Genomic DNA, 15,561 nt, shown 5'->3' with positions numbered 1-15,561 from the left:
TATAGTCCACATTTAAATAATGATATTGGTCTATAGTTTTTTATTTGTGTCAGATCAGTATCTTCTTTGGGTATCAGAGTAATATTAGCTTTAGTCCACGACTTTGGTATTTTGGTCTCCGAAAAGATTTCATTACACAATTCTTTCAACCTCGAACCTAGTACATCTTGTAATGCTACGTAGAATTCTGCAGGAAGTCCATCTGGACCTGGAGTCTTATATTTCTTTTGTCTTTTTATAGCTTCTGTTAGAATCCATTTATATCACATTTCATAATTGTATAGGTAGAACAACGTGCTATTTCTGGGGATTCTGCCATCTCTCCGAGGGGGGGGAGAGGATGGTTACTAAAGCGATTTTCAAACAACAGGGGATGTTTTACTGGGGAAGGGAGGGGGGACAGACAGGTCTGGATTGTATCTTCATTTACAACTGAAAAGGAAAGCAATAACCATAAAACCAAGGAGAGTTCCCTTTCCCATGGAAGGACCTGACACCTAGCAACTGACGACAGCCTGACCAAATGGATGAGGGGAGGGGCTGGAATGGGAATGGTTTATATAGGATGGAAATGTAACTTTTCTCAGATTCCGTCTTGTATTGCCACAATCGATTCCATCCTAGTAAACATTTTCCTTTTGGACTAAACTTGCATCCAAGAGTTCTTATTTCCTAAGATGTGGATTGAGGTGGGTCCTGACAGTAGACGGAATCTGCTTTAAGAGTCAACCTGGAAGGGAAAACCTTACCGGGGGACTTTGCAACAAATAAAATGTCTGGCGACGAAGCAAGAGAGGAGGGAACCCCCATGGAGGGGGAGTCTTCCCCCCAAATGGAATCCCAGAGACAATGGGAAGCTGAAGCAGCATATTCCCCCGGGGAAGAAGCGGTGGAGCAGTACGACCGAAAACCCCGGTGGTCGATGGGCGTTGGAAGGAAAAGTGAGTGGGAAAAGGCTTCGGGAGAAACGACCCTGAGGCGTAGTAACCACCAACCGGAATAGAGGCAAGAGATGGAGAGTTCCCTGCACGCCAGCGAGGAGGAGCGGATCCTGGAAAAGGCCATTGATCTGATGAAAGCAACCCTGAGTTCACTGAGGGAGGAGAGAGCTGAAAATCGCAACCGAGGCAGCGCCTGGGGACGCAACTGGAAAGGTAACGGAGGGGATCCAACACCTGAAACCCCGGGGCCATCCAATGGAACAGGAATTGCTGCCTCAGCAGTAACCCCCCCCCAGAACGACAGATGGGGACCAGGATGAGGAGCGATACCGGCCCCGGCGCAGACAACGCTCCAGCCAAAGACTCCCGCCCCTGGAAGTCAAATTCAAGGGGGAGCCATCACGACTGGGATTTTTCCTAACCCAAGTCCTCAGCTACATGGAAGAGTATGGACGGGACATCCCCAGTGACAAAACACGCATCCGAATTGTGCAATCTGCCCTGGACGGGACGGCTGCAGACTGGGTGGTGAACTTGCATGACTCCAACGCCCCAGAACTCAACGACTTCAACCGATTCATGTCATCTTTGAGGCGACGGTTCGAGGATCCTTTGGCTGACCGTAAGGCCCGGGAGAGAATCAAAACGGTGAGGCAAGGCAGGCAAGCAGTGGCTGATTATACCCAAGAATTCCGAGCCATTGCCAGCAAGCTGAACTGGCCAGAAGACATCCTCCTTAGCCACTTCAAAGACGGTCTGAACTACGACCTGTATGACGCTTGCCTGCCTCGAGGAGACCCACCCCACCTCGACGACTGGTACATCCTGGTGGAGGAAGTGGAAATAGACCTACTGAAGAGACACCGCAGAGGAAAACCATGGGGCCGCCTGCCACCCGAGCAAACACGCGAGGGGGAAAAACCACCAGCCACAGCCAAAAAATCAACAAGTTGCTTCAACTGCGGGAGAGAGGGCCACCGTGCTGCAGAATGTCGTTCAAAAGCCCCCCCACGAAAACCAGAGGCATCATCCTCCAAGAAGCCGGGGAAGCCCCAAGGCAACACAAAAGAATCTTCCATGAAGGGGACAGAGGCTGTAGAGTCCACAATTCCTGCCAGGAACTGGGACTGGACTCCGGCCTGCACTGCAGGGACGGTGGACAACTCGGAAGACAGCTCAGAGGGAGAACCATTGGTAAGTGGACCCCTTCCACCCATACTTAAGACAGTGACTATATTAGCTTCCCCTATGCCTGAAGCAGCCAAAATAAAAGCTCTGATAGACTCTGGGTGCATCCGCTGCCTTATCAGCCCAACGCTGGTGGAGAGATTGAGCATCCCAGTGAGAAGGCTAAAACAACCAATCTCTTTTAGTCAATTAGATGGGACAATAGCAGGGGGAGGACCAGCCACCCTAGCCACTTTACCAATCCACCTATCACTGGGGCCCCATGAGGAGGACATAACGTTTATAGTGGCCCCAGGCATGGAATGCCCAATGATCCTAGGACTGGAATGGCTGAAGAAATGGAACCCCGGGATAAACTGGAGGACAGCAGAACTCAATTTCCCAAAGGGGGGGCAGAAGAACATAGACTCCAAAAGCACCCCCCCAACCCAGAGGGAGGAGACAGCAGCAGTGGGGAAAGAGAAGGGATTACCAGAGATACCGGAGGAATACAGGGACCTGACTGAGGTTTTCAGTGAGGAAAGAGCAGATGAGCTTCCCCCCCACCGCCCCACAGACTGCACCATAGAATTCAAACCTGGAGCAAAACTCCCAAAACCCAGGATGTATGCCATGAGCCCAAGGGAAATGGCAGAAATGGAGAGATTCATAAAGAAAAACTTAGAAAGAGGATTTATTGAGCCTGCCAAACCCAAAGTGGCCGCCCCGGTTCTCTTCAGGGAGAAGAAGGATGGGTCCTTTCGTTTGGTTGTGGACTATAGAAATTTGAACACAATTAGTGAATGTAATCTGTACCCCCTTCCCCTAATGAAGGATATGTTATCCCACCTATCGAAAGGAAAGATTTTTACCAAACTAGACCTGAGGGAAGCATACTACCGTATTAGGATTAAGGAAGGAGACGAATGGAAGACTGCATTCAACTGCCCAATGGGGTGCTATCAATTCAAAGTATTGCCATTCGGACTGCAAGGGGCCCCCGCAGTCTTTATGCAATTAATTAATGACGTGCTGAGATAGCACCTATATAAGGGGGTCCTGGTTTACCTCGATGACATCCTTATCTTCACAGAAACCAAAGAGGAACATATCAAACTAGTCAGAGCAGTCCTGAAGAAGTTGCGAGCTGCCCACTTATATGCTAAATTATCGAAGTGTGAATTCCATCAGGAAAAAATCGACTACCTGGGATATTGCATATCTCCAGAGGGCATCGAAATGGACCCTGAGAAGGTCAGGGCAGTACTAGAGTGGGCACCCCCCCCGCACACGGAAGCAATTGCAAAGTTTCCTGGGGTTTGCAAACTTCTACCGCCAATTCATCCCCGCATTTGGCCAAATAGCCATGCCCCTCACAAATTTGTTGAAAACGAAGGGGGGGTCACCCGTGAAACCCAGCCAGCCTCTGAAATGGTCAATGGAATGTCAAGCAGCATTTGAGAGGCTAAAGAGACTTTTTTCTGCTGAACCTGTCCTAAAACACCCAGATCCCGACAAACCTTTTGTAATACAGGCAGATGCGAGTGATGTAGCGGTAGGAGCCGTACTATTACAAGAAAATGATGGGGGGACATTGCAACCATGCGCATACACATCCAGAAAACTCACAGAAACAGAACAACGCTGGCCAATATGGGAAAAAGAGGCATTCTCGTTGAGGTGGGCATTACTAACATGGCGCCAATTTTTAGAAGGAAATAAAATACCTTTCCAGGTCTGGACAGACCACAAAAATTTGGAAGCACTAAAAACGCCCAGGAAGCTCACTCCTAAGCAAGCCCGCTGGTCCCAACATTTTCACCGATTCAATTTCACTCTCAAACACTTACCAGGGGGGAAGAACTTCCTGGCAGATGCATTATCCCGCATGCCCCAATATAACAGCACAAGAGTTACTGACTTTAAACCACTTGTACCGGAACAACAACTGGCAGCACCAGTCACCACCAGGGCACAAGAAAAAATGAAGCCGAAGGTAGATAGCCAAACTGGAATAGAATTCAGGAAATCTTTGGAAAGTGATGAATGGTTCCAGAAAAATAAACATGTGTGCACAATTAAAGATGGACTGCCGTGGGTGGGGGAGAAGCTATATATACCTGCCACACAGAGAATCAATTTCATGCAACTGTGCCATGATACAAAATCAGCAGGACACTTTGGCTTTGTAAAAACCTTACACTTAACTAAAAGGCAATTTTGGTGGCCATCTATGAAAAAGGACATAGAAAGCTATGTGGGTAGCTGTCAAATTTGCGCGATGGCCAAAAGACTGCAAGGGAAACCGCCAGGTCTGTTACAACCGGTGGCAAACCCCTCAGCCCCATGGAAAGAAATAGCCATGGATTTTATCGTAGAACTGCCAGAAAGTAATGGAAACACCGTAGTCTGGACTGTCACTGATCTGTTCTCTAAGCAAGTACATTTCATACCTTGCCAAAAAATCCCGACTGCAAAAGCATTAGCAAAACCTTTTGTACAGCATATTTACAGATTGCACGGGGTACCACAACGCATCATATCTGACAGAGGGGTGCAATTTACGTCGGCATTTTGGAAAGAATTTTTATCCCTCTTAGGAACCACCCAAGGACTGTCATCTAGTCACCATCCTCAGACAGACGGAGCTTCTGAAAGACTTAATAATATACTTGAACAATATCTGAGATGCTATATTAATTTTCAGCAGTCTGACTGGACGGACCTACTGCCTTTTGCAGAAGTAGCATATAATAATGCAGTCCACTCAAGCACAGGTTACACTCCTTTTCAAGTAGCTACAGGCCAGAGTTTCAACCCAATACCAGAACTAACCCCAAAAGAACCGGTTATCCCTCATCTGAAGGAATGGATTGCTCAATTACAAAATACATGGCCAATCGTTAGGAAAGCGTTGGAAGATGCCAGAAAAGCATACAAGACACAGGCAGACAAAAAAAGAACCGATCCCACACCATTTAGGGTAGGAGAGATGGTATATTTATCCACAAAATACCTGAAATCACTCCAACCCTGTAAAAAACTAGGACCAAAATATATTGGACCTTTTCCAATTAAAAGAATCATAAACCCAGTAACAGTTGAATTAGAACTACCCAAAAATCTTAGACGAATACACCCAACCTTCCACTGCAGTCTATTAAAGAGAGAACAACAATCACCACTACGAGAAAAAATCCCACCACCACCACCCCCCATCATGGTGGAAGGAGAACAACATTTTGAAGTGAAAGAAATCTTAGATTCCAGAAAACACCATGGAACGATACAATATTTAGTGGCATGGAAACACCTCCCCTCCTCAGAAAATGAGTGGGTTAACAAACTCCATGTTAACGCACCTAAGTTGCTTAAGAGGTTTCATACAGAATATCCAAACAAACCAGGCTAACATTTATATGTTTTCTTTCCCCACAGATGGACTCATCTTTTTTTCTGAAAGGAGAGCCGAATGTCAGAATCCATTTATATCACATTTCATAATTGTATAGGTAGAACAACGTGCTATTTCTGGGGATTCTGCCATCTCTCCGAGGGGGGGGGAGAGGATGGTTACTAAAGCGATTTTCAAACAACAGGGGATGTTTTACTGGGGAAGGGAGGGGGGACAGACAGGTCTGGATTGTATCTTCATTTACAACTGAAAAGGAAGCAATAACCATAAAACCAAGGAGAGTTCCCTTTCCCATGGAAGGACCTGACACCTAGCAACTGACGACAGCCTGACCAAATGGATGAGGGGAGGGGCTGGAATGGGAATGGTTTATATAGGATGGAAATGTAACTTTTCTCAGATTCCGTCTTGTATTCCCACAATCGATTCTATCCTAGTAAACATTTTCCTTTTGGACTAAACTTGCATCCAAGAGTTCTTATTTCCTAAAATGTGGATTGAGGTGGGTCCTGACAGCTTCTATAATCTCCGTCATTGATATTTTCCCATTTAGTATATTTCTGATATTCTCCGGGATTTTTGGCAAGTCTGTTTCTTTTAAGTACGACTGTATATTCTCTTTTGGAACTTCCTCTGCCTTATAGAGTGTCTCATAGTAATCTTTAATAATTTTTTCCATTGCAACCTTGTGGAACTATAATTCTCCTTTTGAACCTTGTAGCTTATTTATCAATCTTTTTTTTCTTTCTTCAATCTATATGCTAGCCATCTCCCCGGCTTACTGGCATTTTCAAAAAAATTCTGTTTAGACTGTTTAATCTGTTCTGCCATTATGTCCATCTCAGCCAGGTTTAGTTTATGTTTTATTATCTCCATTTGTTTGTTGAGGATTTTCTTCTGTGGGTCTATTTGTAACTCTAGTTCCATTTTTTAAAGTTCTTCTCTGAGCTTTAACTGTAATCGTTTCTTTTCTTTATTCTTTTTAGAGGTGTAAGTTATGGCCAACCCTCTAAAATATGCTTTAGTCATATCCCATACATTTTGGAGTGATGTTTCTTCTTTCTTATTTATTTTAAAGAAAAAATCCATTTCCTTTGTTGCTAGTTGTAAAAATTCTTTTTCTTTCAATATACAGGCGAAACTCAAAAAATTAGAATATCGTGCAAAAGTTCATTTATTTCAGTAATGCAACTTAAAAGGGGAAACTAATATATGAGATAGACTCATTACATGCAAAGCAAGATACTTCAAGCCGTGATTTGTCATAATTATGGTGATTATGGCTTACAGCTCATGAAAACCCCAAATCCACAATCTCAGAAAATTAGAATATTGTGAAAAGGTGCAATATTCTAGGCTCAAAGTGTCCCACTCTAATCAGCTAATTAAGCCATAACACCTGCAAAGGGTTCCTGAGCCTTTAAATGGTCTCTCAGTCTGGTTCAGTAGCAATCACAATCATGGGGAAGACTGCTGACCTGACAGTTGTGCAGAAAACCATCATTGACACCCTCCATAAGGAGGGAAAGCCTCAAAAGGTAATTGAAAAAGAAGCTGGATGTTCCCAAAGTGCTGTATCAAAGCACATTAATAGAAAGTTATGTGGAAGGGGAAAGTGTGGAAGAAAAAGGTGCACAAGCAGCAGGGATGACCGCAGCCTGGAGAGGATTGTCAGGAAAAGGCCATTCAAAAGTGTTGGGGACTTTCACAAGGAGTGGACTGAGCCTGGAGTCAGTGCATCAAGAGCCACCACACACAGACGGATCCTGGACATGGGCTTCAAATGTCGTATTCCTCTTGTCAAGCCACTCCTGAACAACAAACAACGTCAGAAGCGTCTTACCTGGGCTAAAGAAAAACAGACCTGGTCTGTTGCTCAGTGGTCCAAAGTCCTCTTTTCTGATGAGAGCAACTTTTGCATCTCATTTGGAAACCAAGGACCCAGAGTCTGGAGGAAGAATGGAGAGGCACACACTGCAAGATGCTTGAAGTCCAGTGTGAAGTTTCCACAGTCTGTGTTGATTTGGGGAGCCATGTCATCTGCTGGTGTTGGTCCACTGTGCTTCATTAAGTCCAGGGTCAATGCAGCCGTCTACCAGGAGATTTTGGAGCACTTCATGCTTCCTTCCCAGATGAGCTTTATGGGGATGCTGACTTCATTTTCCAGCAGGACTTGGCACCTGCCCACACTGCCAAAAGCACCAAAACCTGGTTCAATGACCGTGAGATTACTGTGCTTGATTGGCCAGCAAACTTGCCTGACCTGAACCCCATAGAGAATCTATGGGGCATTGCCAAGAGAAAGATGAGACATGAGACCGAACAACGCAAAAGAACTGAAGGCCACTTTTGAAGCATCCTGGTCTTCCATAACACCTCAGCAGTGCCACAGGCTGATAGCTTCCATGCCACGCCGCATTGAGGCAGTAATTGCTTGAAAAGGGACCCAAACCAAGTACCGAGTACATATGCATGCTTATACTTTTCAGAGGTCCGATACTGTTCTATGTACACTCCTTGTTTTATTGATTGCATATAATATTCTAGGCTTCCGGTTTGCCAACAGCCATAAATGGACGACTGGAGGACAGCTCCCGTCTTCCACGTCCAGATTCGCATCGCTGTGTGGTACTAAAAGGACTAAAGAGTTGCCCTGGAGGGGTGTCCAGACAGAAGGGGCTTTTGCAGAAATGCAGGGGAGCAGCAACCCCCCCGTTAGTGCCTGCATTCCCTTTGTACCAGCAGACGAAACACTGACCATCGGAATATGGCCAGCTCCTAGGCTGCAGACAGCCGAAGTCAAATCACCATCAGGCAACATCAAAGCAGCATGGAAGAGACGAGGGTAAGATTCCTCTCTTGTACCTCAATCATCTTTTTTTCACCTAATTAAGCTGCTAAGTACTTTTCCCCCTGTGGAGAGGGAGGGGGATTTTAACCCTCCCTTCGGAAGGTGGCGAACAAATTCAGGGGTGTTTTTTGGAAACAAAAGAACGTTTAAGAAAGAAATAACAAAAGAAAAGAACTTTGAAAGTACTTGGGGGACACTCAGTGGCTAAATTTGAAATTGCAATTCTGACTTTCTCTTTAAAATAAACCAAGAAAATATTTAAGAAAACAAGATAAAGAGTAACCTTGAACATCAGATGTGAAAGCTTACAATGGAAGAGTTTCAAAAACAAATTCATGCTCTGTGGGAAATACCTTACCAAACTTATCAGCTCCTTTCTACAGCTGGCGATGAAATAAGAGCTTTTGGGAAAGAACTAGAAAGCAAACTCAAATTCAAACTGTGATTACAACTAATATTTTACTGGGACAGAATTGAACAGAAGAAATTGAACAATTAAATACATCGGCAGAAGAATTAAATAGTCAAAAAATACAGGTTTTTGAAGATGGTGATGGAGAAAATATGGAAGGAAGTTTATTTGGACCAGGACAATTGTATCAAGAGGTGAAAATAATAAGACTTGGTGTTGTTGGCAGATTCTTTAAATCTTCAAAGGTGGAGACTGGGGGTCCACTTCAATATGATATAGTAATACAAGAAGGCTTTGATGACCCTGAGGCAAAGAAGCGTAAATTGACATGGCAAAGGAAGAAAGCAAGAATAAGATTGAAGAAATATGAACACTTTTAAGAGGCTTGAAATAGATAATATTAAAATAGACAGGATGGTACTGGGATTATGAGAATGTTTTGATGAGTAGATAAAAATATTGATTAACTAACAAAAATAATAATAATAAAAACAAAATACAAAATACAAATGTACGAATATTAATATTGAAATATTGAGTTTTTCTAAATAATATGGGTTAAGATGTATATATGCTAAGAATGATAGAATGTAGCTAATATATTTGGATGCAGAGACCTGAAGGATGTACTGAATGTTAAAATGGAACAAATTTTGGTTAATTTTTAAATATGTGGAAACTATAAATGAGAAATAAGAATATTTTATTGTCCTCTTTTCTTTTTCTTTTTTCTTTCTTTTTCTTTTTTTCTCTTTTTTTCTTTTTTTCCTCTTCTTTTTCTCCTTCTTGCGATTTGTATCTTAATGACTATTACTTTAAATATTGTATAATTGATAGAGATATGGAAATGAGATAAATGAGAACTGGACTACATTACTAAGTATTGAAGAGAATTGTATAAAGGAAAAAGAGGTTATTTAGTAATATAAAATTGAGAAATCTTAAACGTTTTAATTTTAATATTAATGTGAAATTAAAGCTAGAAAAAATAGATAAGGTGTTTGATGTTTTAAAGATGGAATGTTAAAATATGAAATATACTAAAAGATTGATGGATATATATTCAAAAAATAAAATAAAATAAACTATTAAATGATTGATGGATAGCAATAAGAAATATGTTAATCTAGATAAGAGATAGTATATATTGAAGAAAAAAGAGAGAGGAAGTATTGGTTATAATACAGGTGAAACTCGAAAAATTAGAATATTGTGCAAAAGTTCATTTATTTCAGTAATGCAACTTAAAAGGGGAAACTAATATATGAGATAGACTCATTACATGCAAAGCAACATAGTTCAAGCCGTGATTTGTCATAATTGTGATGATTATGGCGTACAGCTCATGAAAACCCCAAATCCACAATCTCAGAAAATTAGAATATTACATGCAATCAATAAAACAAGGAGTATACATAGAATAATGTCGGACCTCTGAAAAGTATAAGCATGCATATGTACTCAGTACTTGGTTTGGGCCCCTTTTGCAGCAATTACTGCCTCAATGCGGCGTGGCATGGAAGCTATCAGCCTGTGGCACTGCTGAGGTGTTATGGAAGACCAGGATGCTTCAATAGCGGCCTTCAGCTCTTCTGCATTGTTCGGTCTCATGTCTCTCATCTTTCTCTTGGCAATGCCCCATAGATTCTCTATGGGGTTCAGGTCAGGCAAGTTTGCTGGCCAATCAAGCACAGTAATCCCACGGTCATTGAACCAGGTTTTGGTGCTTTTGGCAGTGTGGGCAGGTGCCAAGTCCTGCTGGAAAATGAAGTCAGCATCCCCATAAAGCTCGTCTGCGGAAGGAAGCATGAAGTGCTCCAAAATCTCCTGGTAGACGGCTGCATCGACCCTGGACTTAATGAAGCACAGTGGACCAACACCAGCAGATGACATGGCTCCCCAAATCAACACAGACTGTGGAAACTTCACACTGGACTTCAAGCATCTTGCAGTGTGTGCCTCTCCATTCTTCCTCCAGACTCTGGGTCCTTGGTTTCCAAATGAGATGCAAAAGTTGCTCTCATCAGAAAAGAGGACTTTGGACCACTGAGCAACAGACCAGGTCTGTTTTTCTTTAGCCCAGGTAAGACGCTTCTGACGTTGTTTGTTGTTCAGGAGCGGCTTGACAAGAGGAATACGACATTTGAAGCCCATGTCCAGGATCCGTCTGTGTGTGGTGGCTCTTGATGCACTGACTCCAGCCTCAGTCCACTCCTTGTGAAAGTCCCCAACACTTTTGAATGGCCTTTTCTGACAATCCTCTCCAGGCTGCGGTCTATTAATCTATTTAAACTTTAAACATTCCCTTTAATATTTCCAGTCATCTAATCCTCTAAAACTCATTTAAAACATATCTTTTATATTTTATTCCTGTTCAAATCATTCCAACATGAAAGAATAAAACAAAAAAGCAAAAGGGAAAGAAAGAAAAGAAAAAGTCCCTCTAAAAGTAACATATTTCAAGATTTTCCCATTATTCAGCCAAATTTAAATGTGTCTTCTTTCCCCTATATTCCAGATTGTTTAAACATATTAAAATGTTTCCCTTTTGAATTAAATCGTGGTTTTTTATTTTATATAGTTCCATCCTCCAGTTTCTTTTCTCAGGGTTGCATTTAATCATCTCTGCTGTCTTCAGCCATGTCATTGTTTACACAGGTGCATTTTAAAAGCTTGAAAGTTCAAAGACAAAAGAAAAGAAGGAAAAAAAGAGATCCTCATCCGCCAGCAGGTGTCAGCATTTACTCATTTATCATGTCTTTCTGTTTGTTCCTTTGTTTGTTCCTTCTCCGGAAGAATAAGGAAGGCACCGCCCGAACAAAATCTCTTCGGAGATTTTAACTTTGGGGATTTCTTCTTCAGGAAACGTAAGTAGAATAAAGAAAATCGATATTCTTACCCAGATTCAAGCATGCTGTTTGTTATTCGCTTATTCAATCGCTTTGACCCCTGTTGGTATTTCAGCTATGACTGGACACGACGTTAGCCAGCCTTTTCTTCTGTTGGTTTTTGGGAGGGTTCTCCTGGGTTGTTCGGAGAGATTGCCGTCTCTCCTAGATCCCTGGAATTTCCTTCCTTCAGTCCACTTCTCCAGGGTGGTTTCTGGCCCCTTAGAGTCCCCAACAAAAAGAAATTTCAGCTGGAGGATCAAAGCCTCCAGCTAGCTCGCTGAGCACCGGAACAGAAAGTTGAAAGTCCCCAACACTTTTGAATGGCCTTTTCCTGACAATTCTCTCCAGGCTGCGGTCATCCCTGCTGCTTGTGCACTTTTTTCTTCCACACTTTTCCCTTCCACATAACTTTCTATTAATGTGCTTTGATACAGCACTCTGGGAACATCCAACATCTTTTGCAATTACATTTTGAGGCTTTCCCTCCTTATGGAGGGTGTCAATGATGGTTTTCTGCACAACTGTCAGGTCAGCAGTCTTCCCCATGATTGTGATTCCTACTGAACCAGACTGAGAGACCATTTAAAAGCTCAGGAACCCTTTGCAGGTGTTATGACTTAATTAGCTGATTAGAGTGGGACACTTTGAGCCTAGAATATTGCACCTTTTCACAATATTCTAATTTTCTGAGATTGTGGATTTGGGGTTTTCATGAGCTGTAAGCCATAATCATCACAATTATGACAAATCACGGCTTGAACTATCTTGCTTTGCATGTAATGAGTATCTCATATATTAGTTTCCCCTTTTAAATTGCATTACTGAAATAAATGAACTTTTGCACGATATTCTAATTTTTCGAGTTTCACCTGTAATGTGGAGATTTGTAATAATATGTATTTGTCTGAAATGGAACTATTGTAACTCAGATACCACGTTGTTTTTTAAAGATATTATTGTAAATATTGGAAAACTAATAAAATATTATAAAAAAATATTCTAATTTTCTGAGATTGTGGATTTGGGGTTTTCATGAGCTGTACGCCATAATCATCACAATTATGACAAATCACAGCTTGAACTATCTTGCTTTGCATGTAATGAGTCTATCTCATATATTAGTTTCCCCTTTTAAGTTGCATTACTGAAATAAATGAACTTTTGCACGATATTCTAATTTTTTGAGTTTCACCTGTAGATTTATTCAGAGACCATCTTAGTTTTTTCTTGGTTCCTTTCCAAGTCATTTTTATTGGGTTGTGATCTGCCCAAACATTAGTTTATATCTCCACCTCTTGTATTATCATTTTCAAGTCAAAAGTTGTCCATATCATATCAATTCTAGACCATGATTTATGTCTATTTGAATAGAATGTGTATTGTGGTTTTTCTGGGTTTTTCTCTCTCCATATGTCTTTTTTTTATTGAAAAGTTTTAACATACATTTTATCTTTAACAATCCCCCCTCCCCCTCCCCTACCCATCCCTCCCTACCCCTCCCCCCCTCCCCCCCGACTTCCCAGAGCTAAGTACAAGGTATAAAAACAAAAAAAAACAATCATGAACATCCATATGCTAACAACCATAAACTCTAAAATCTATCACTCTCTAGCTCGTATAGGATAGCTACAAGCACTATTAATATTAAATATATAAAAAAAGAGAAAAAAGAAAAATAAAAAAGAAAAAAGAAAGGAAGACTTATTCAAATGCTACATGAAACTTTTTAGTCCCATATTTGTTCTGGATATACTCAATCCATTTTCTCCACTCTATAATATAACGTTCTTGCGAGTGATCTTTCAAATAAGCCGAGCTCTTTGCCATCTCTGCCAGGTCAGAAACCTTTAAAGTCCATTCTTCTATAGTCGGCAGTTCCTCCTTCTTCCAATATTGACCTATTAAGAGTCTTGCTGCTGTAATTAGGTTCAACATCAACTTAGTGTCCACAACCGTAACATCTGTAATTATACCCAACAAAAAAAGTTGCGGACAAAACTTTATCCTTTGCTTGAAAATCTCCTGCATGTTCCACCAAATTTTTATCCAAAAGGCCTTAACCTTTTTACAAGTCCACCATATGTGAAAATATGTTGCATCTTCATCGCCACACCTCCAGCATTTGGGCTGATAATTCGGATACATATTTGCAAGCTTCTTAGGATCTAAATGCCATCTATAAAACATTTTATAAAAGTTCTCTCTTAAGTTTTGAGCTTGTGTAAATTTTACGTTCCTCACCCAGATCTTTTCCCACGTGTCCATTGTAATAACTTCTTGGATGTTTTGGGCCCATTTTATCATACAATCTTTAACAAGTTCTGTTTCTGAGTCAATTTCTATCAATGCAAGATATATCCGTTTAATATGTGCTGGACCCTGATTTCTAATTTGCTTTATCAGATTTTCATCAGTCATTGTAAAACCAGTTTTCTGATCTTCTTTCCACCTGGCCCGTAGCTGAATATATTGAAACCAAGTTTGAACAATCTTCTCATCTCGCAAGAGGCTGTACGATTTCAGGCACCAGACATTTCTTTCCAAACTTAAAATCTCCTTATACGTAATCACATCATGTTTGAAGCCAACATTTATATTTTCTATTGCGTGTTTTGGGATTGCCCACAATGGTATCTTACAATCTAACTTATGTCTATACTTCTTCCAAACTCTCAACAATGCCTGTCTTAAAATATGCACTTTAAACACATTATCTACCTTCTTATCATACAACAAGTATGCATGCCAGCCAAATAACAAGTCGTGGCCCTCAAGATTTAATAATCTCTCTTGTGTCAAATTAATCCAATCACTTATTCCTGCTAACGCAGCAGCTTCATAATATAATTTAAGATTAGGCATTTTAAGACCACCTCTTTCACGAGTATCCTGCATAATCTTAAGTTTAACTCGTGGCCTTTTCCCTGCCCAAACAAATTTATTGATACCTCGCTGCCATTCCTCCAGATTAGAATCTTTCTTAAGAACCGGTATCATTTGAAATAAGAATAAAAATTTAGGCAGGACATTCATTTTCACTGCTGCGATTCGCCCCAACAAAGACAATTGCAATTTTTCCCAACTCTCCATTTCTTTTTGAGTTTTTCCCCATAACCTTTCATAGTTATTTTTATATAACTTTGTATTAGAGGGTGACAAGAACACCCCCAAGTATTTGACCCTCTTTACAATCTCAAATCCAGTTAGTCCTTCTAAAAGAGCCTTTTGCGATACTGTCATATTTTTGGCCAGAATTTTAGTTTTTTGTGCATTAACTTTAAATCCAGAAACCTTCCCATATTGCATTATTATCTCCATCAGGTCCACAACAGAGTTCTCCGGCTGGGTCACCGTAACAACCAGATCATCTGCGAACGCTCTCAATCTATAATCCTGATCTCTAATTTGTATACCCTTAATTCTTTCCGAATTCCGTATTTTTGCCAATAATATCTCCAATGTTAACACAAATAACAAAGGCGATAACGGACAACCTTGCCTTGTGCCCTTGTCAATATTACAAGCTTCAGTCAAACTATTGTTAAATATTATTCGGGCAGTTTGTTTTTGATATAATGCCCTAATTGGTTGCAAAGATTTATCCCCAAAATTCATTTTATCTAAAACTTTCATCAGAAATTGCCAATTCAATTGATCAAAAGCTTTTTCAGCATCTAAAAAAATTAGTGCTGCAGGGATCTGGTTATTCCTTTCCAAAAACTCTAACACATCAACTATATGCCTCACATTATTTTTCATTTGCCTACCACTAATAAACCCAGTTTGATCCCCATGAATCACCTGTTGCAGAACCCTCATCAGTCTATTAGCCAACACCTTAGCAAATATCTTATAATCTGTATTTAAAAGTGATATCGGTCTAT

This window comes from Vipera berus (assembly GCF_964194415.1).
Source record: "Vipera berus genome assembly, chromosome: W".
NCBI classification, from domain to species: domain Eukaryota; kingdom Metazoa; phylum Chordata; class Lepidosauria; order Squamata; family Viperidae; genus Vipera; species Vipera berus.
This window is presented reverse-complemented; position numbering follows the sequence as displayed.